We start from the raw sequence: 5,712 nt of genomic DNA on the forward strand, positions 1-5,712 counted from the left end.
GAGAAAAAATATTGACATTCAAAGAAACTATGGCTTGTTGGTCTCACAATAGAGTACAGATACACTGATACACATACATACAAATACATCACAACATAATAAGTAAAACCGGTAGTGATTTAAATACAATTTTTATCATAATAAGGACAACATTTTGTGTTTCCTTCAAAAACCCATTGTCTGAGCATGTTATTTTTAAGTTACTTTGGTTCTTGCACTTATAGTTAGTTGTTTAGGTGTTGTGTGTCTCTTTATAAATTCCATATTATAGAAGAAAATAATAATATAACTTTTTAATTCGGCAAAATAATATATAATTAATTCAATTAAACAATTTTTGTTCGTAAAAAAAAATTTTTCCTTGCATCAAAAGTACAGTAGTACATAATTGTGTACCTGTATATGAGCTCATATTCCAAGGAGTAGCAAGTGCGTACATGAGCTTGGACATGATTGTAATGAAATTAATGGTTCGCGGTATTCCCACACCAACAGACCTCATCCTGCCATTATTTCCTGTAATTGGACTGAGGTGTTTTTCATAATCATACTTCATGCAGGCTTATATAAGTGTAATTTGTTTGTATAAATAAAACCAAACAGGTCTTGGATGATTATAGAGGTAGTTCTTCTGTTTTTCTTCATTCACAGTCCGACACAACCCTGCGAACCATGAAGCTGGTGAGTGCACAAGATTTATAGTGCTGAGCTGAGATTATTTCATTTCTTTATCTTGTAATATTGTATTGATAGTCAAAAATGAAACTGTAAGTTTTCTATCTAGTTTTCCATATGTTCAAATTTATGAAAATAAATAATCATTTAGGTACTTTTAAAAACTTTTAACATTTGACTTTTTAAGTTGTTTGTTTTCGACAGTTTTTATTTACAATTTAAAGACGTTTTTAATTTAGTTTCACCAATTAATCCATGTCTGAATCAAGTCTACTAAATCAGATTCTATACCAAATTATACAACATTTTTAATATTAAAATATAAAAAAAAAAACAATCCAAAAAACTTTATAGTTTTGTCATAAAAATGTTTTGATAGTTTTTAGCGTTTTCAGTCAAATCTTCGTATACATCTTTGTTTCAAATCATCATTCGTTCAAATCTTTATACAGGGCGCTCAAAAAAGGTGGGGAAACAATTTATGTAGTGATTCCTTGGATCAAAATAAAGAGAAAATCAAGAATAACATTTTTTCCAAAATCGCTTCGTTAACCACAATATATCCGCATTTTTTAACATTTTTATCTTTGAATTTTTTCAACCTATCTTTATGAAACTTTGTATGTTAAGGTAGAAGCCACCCATGTTAGAAAAAAATTCAACCCATCTTGATTCTACTTAAAATTTCAAAATGTCGGCCCTTTTAATTTTTTTAACTTAAATGACTCAAAAACGACAGATTTTATAAAAAAATTTCATTTACCCTTTTATTTAGCATTTTTAATTCCCTATTAAACGGTACTAAGTGGGGAAAACCGGACTATCTTAGCCTTATTCTATACCCAATTTTACAACTAAAAATCGAAATATTTCAGCTATTTCTTTTTCAATCTTTTTGAACTTGGTACCGTTTGATAGGGATTCAAAAATGCTAAATAAAAGTTGCGTACATGACATTTTTTCATGAAATCAGCTTTTTTGTGTAATTTAAGTGAAAAAAACATAAATGGTCGCAATTTTGAAATTTTAAGTTGAATCAAGATCAGTTTTTTCTAACATGGGTCTCTTCTACCTTAACATTATTATACTTTAACCTTCTACCTTATTATACATACCAAGTTTCATAAAGATCGGTTGAAAACATTCAATGATAAAAATGATTATATAAAAAATACAAAATGGCAGATATCTGGTTAAAAAAAGTGATTTTTGAGAAAAATGTATTCTTGATTTTCTCTTTATTTTAACCCAAGGAAATCATTATCATTACGTAAATTATGTCCACACCTTGTTTGAACACCCTGTATATGTATACTGTGTATGTGCATGTATTATATACGTCCGAGGAAGTGGTAACTCTGGTAATTTTGGTCTGATTTTGGTGAAACTTGGCTTGAAGACTGGATAAACCGAATGAGTTCCCGAACCAGCATGATTGGACCATGTGAACGGGTTTGGTTGATGGGGGGTTTTATGGGGTAAACATTTGTTTTTCTGAAAACAAAAGTTGTTATAACTCTTGAACCGTATTTTTTACAGCAATTTGGGTTGTATTCTGTTTGGAATTATAAAAACCAAAAATTTAAACTTCAACAAAAATTGGTGAAACTTTCTATAATCCGATTTTTAAAATTTTATGGGTAATGGGAAAATCACATAAGTTTTAATAACTTTTGAACGGTAATTTATACTAATTGGGGTACTATAACTGTGTCCAAAAATCACCGTAATGTTTTTTAAGGCAAAATTTATGTTTAAATTCATTTTCCAAGGTCTTAGGAACTGGACCCTTTCCTAATGGCTGTTTAATAAATGGTACTGGCTAAATAAACAGTCTGAAGTAGTAAGTAAAAATTTACGTAGATCATCAGCAGCTCACATTATTCACCCCTCTTTTAATTCAGATAAAAAACTGCCCCGATTAATGTGTGTGTGATGTCAAAGAATTGAATTGAACTGGACCTTTGCGATCATTAGTCTGAGACCTTCTGCCTAGTTCTGTATTCTGTAATTTATAATGTTTTATCCCGTGTTCAAATGAATGGTCCTATTGTCCCATTTTAAGGAACAGCTTATCATGCACAGTATTAAAGCAACAAAGCTACACAGGGCATTTGACTCTATTTTACACACATCCTTCATTTAAAAAAATCGTAAATAAAAATTTCAGTTAAATCCAGTCCTAAATTTAATTAATTGGCAATAATAATTTCTCCAGTTTCAGTTTAAATATATCTTAGATTTTATTTCCACTTCTCTTATCCTTCCTACAGCATGCTGCAACACGTTAAATCTCTTTAGCAAAACTAATCTTGAAAGCATAAAAAATATGTCAAATAACACTTCTAATATTATTATACTAGCTGTGTACCCGTTCTACGCACGGGGATCTTATAATATTCAGTTGAAACCTTCTTATATAACGAACAGCAGTTGGTTTGCATATTTTAAGATATGCTGGCCAAACTATTATACATAGCTTCATTTTATGTTGTTTTTTGTTGTTCCGGATCGGTATGACAATCAATAAAAGGTTAAATTACCTCTGTGTCTGCCGGTCGATCCTATAACGGTAGGCTTACTTTTATTTTTACTATCTGATCTCGTTTGCATGGCTCAATCACGTCCTGGTTGAAGTTCGTTCGCTACGCTCACTCACCTGTATGTTGGAGCTCGTTCGCTGCGCTCACTTTCCTTCAGGTTAGCTCGTTCGCTACGCTCACTTGCCTTCAGGTTAGCTCGTTCGCTACGCTCACTCGCCTCCAGGTTGCAAATTAGCTGTTGTCATAAATGTAAAAGAAATAATAGTGCTAGTGCTGCACCCTGTTGGTAATCCTTGTAACTTTAATGCTATTGAACATCACAGAACAGAACCAACTTGTTTAATTGAAACAGCTGTTAAGATTCAATAATTTCATTTCTCATAAGGTTAACATGGGCTTCCAGAAATTCCACGTCAAAAATCGACAAAAACTTGATTTTCAAGGGTTTACTGTTAAATATCTAACTGTCTCATATTCGATGAAATACGTCTAAAACCATCTCATATATGTATAGTATTTGGAAAATAAGTTTCAGGCGGGACAGTGCTATAGTTATTGAGGAGTAGTTGTAATAAAGTGCGTATTTTAGCGTTACCAAGAGAATGACAGATAGACAGACAGACAGACAGACAGACAGACAGACAGAAATTGAGATAAGGTTTGATTCGGTTTCTCTGACCTATGAAATGTAAAAATAACCAAAAAGTTCATTATTCTAAGCAATGTACAGACAAAACTCTAATTTTATTTATATAGATTTACACTTATACGGTTTACTCTCAAGACACCTATTCTATTCACATGGGTCTGATGATGATTAGTGTCCAATCGAAATCGATTACAATCTTTTATATGTATTTACCGTCTTGTGAGTAGGCTAAACAGTATAAGTGTAAAAACATTATTACAAGTGTCATTTGAGATATTTTTTGTGCTTTCAGGTAATTTGTAACAAGTAGTTTTGTAACAGGTACGACGTTGATAAAGAAGTAGTTTAGCAAAACTGATGAGAATTGTATGTTCCAGGTGATCCTGTCTCTAGTCGCGCTGTTGGTCATCGAGACACTAGCGGCCCCTCAGGACGAGGTTGTACCCGCGGTGGAGGTGGAGAGTGGCAGTGAAGGAGTTTCTGAGCTAGACGATGTATCAGATCTCACAACAGTTCTACCTGTAGAGGAGGACTCCTCGACTCCAGCAGACGAAGTAGTACCTGAAGAACTTGTGGCTAAATGATCACTTTTTGTCCCTTAAAATTAAATTGAATGTTTGTGTATTATTGTTTATGGTATGTTTTTATTTTTCACCGCAATACGATGTTCTTAGCTGTTTTACATACATTGGGTGCTGGAAGTTACGTTTTGCTGGCCATGCCAGCTGTTATCGTCATTTGGGGACCGAGCAGGTTTTTACATCCCTAGGACCGCAAAATCAGCTGCCCACTTACTTTCTTAAACATGAATGCATATTAAACACAATCAATATCCATAGCATTGCAATAGAATTGTTTTATTGTCACCGTTGCCTAGCAACTAATTATTATTATTTTTGCTGATTCCTCCAATTATTTCTTCACATAACCTTAAAGTTGTAGTTGTGTTGACTATCACATTATTATTATTATTGTGGTGAATAGTGGTAATAGGGTATAGTGGTGAAAAATGGTGTTCGTACCACGGACCGAAATGGTTTTTCGGCCCTAGGTACGAAATATACTATTACAGCATAGGCTTTTGCTAATTGTAATAATTCCGGATTGATATCCAGAATATGATGTGCATGAGCCATTGGCTTTTAGATACATAGAATCCCATAGATAGTAGATAATAGAAATCCCATTTATATGGACTAATTGTAGCAAATTTGTTATTCAAATCTATTATAATACTGTAGTTGAATGAGCCTCTTAAAATAGTAATCTAATGTCAAAATTATGTTTTCCTTACTGTGATGGTTTACAATGAGTTGGTTTACAATGGTTTACGATGAGTACCCTGAAATCACTAATTTTGATATCAGCACATTCTGTCTGTAGCTCAAATTCAACTCTATTTACTTTTTTGGTAAAACTTCGAAATTGGGATGGGATGTTTTAAAGGTGATAAGGTGTTTCTGATTATAGACTGACCATAGCCATCCACTATCTTATCAAGGTTTTCAGGACTCTCTCATTGGCTGCCACTCACACATGATTTTACATTGATCTATCCCAGATCTATTTACAATACACAACATTCACGATTTTCAATTCTAAATACGGCTAGCAAAAGATCTGTTAGGTGGTCCTTTGCCTTCCGACTGCAGAGGCTTGTCTCCAGATCCCTTTTACCTGTATAATTTTCAATGTAGGTTCAGGCTCTCCATACTGGATTCTTCCTATCCACTCGGTCTCTCAGTCCTCTACTACTTTTGTCTTTGGAGGTCTGGGCGGCTCAATCACTGTCCATACATGTCTTCTTTCCTCGATGCTTCCAGACGTAGACTAGCTCTCGATATT

The 5,712-nt window shown here is 33.4% G+C and overlaps 1 long non-coding RNA gene across 1 annotated transcript; it reads left to right on the top strand.

The window, feature by feature from the left end:
- The first annotated feature begins 570 nt into the window (after positions 1-570).
- LOC129005573 (uncharacterized) lies at positions 571-4,501 on the top strand. Its single transcript, XR_008491835.1, has 2 exons — positions 571-681; positions 4,245-4,501. It is a non-coding gene; the product is annotated as an uncharacterized LOC129005573 (long non-coding RNA).
- Positions 4,502-5,712: the final 1,211 nt, after the last annotated feature.

The sequence above is a fragment of the Macrosteles quadrilineatus genome, unplaced genomic scaffold (assembly GCF_028750875.1).
Source record: "Macrosteles quadrilineatus isolate MER2022 unplaced genomic scaffold, UCM_ALF_1.0 Scaffold_23__1_contigs__length_1887923, whole genome shotgun sequence".
Classification (NCBI taxonomy): Eukaryota; Metazoa; Arthropoda; class Insecta; order Hemiptera; family Cicadellidae; genus Macrosteles; species Macrosteles quadrilineatus.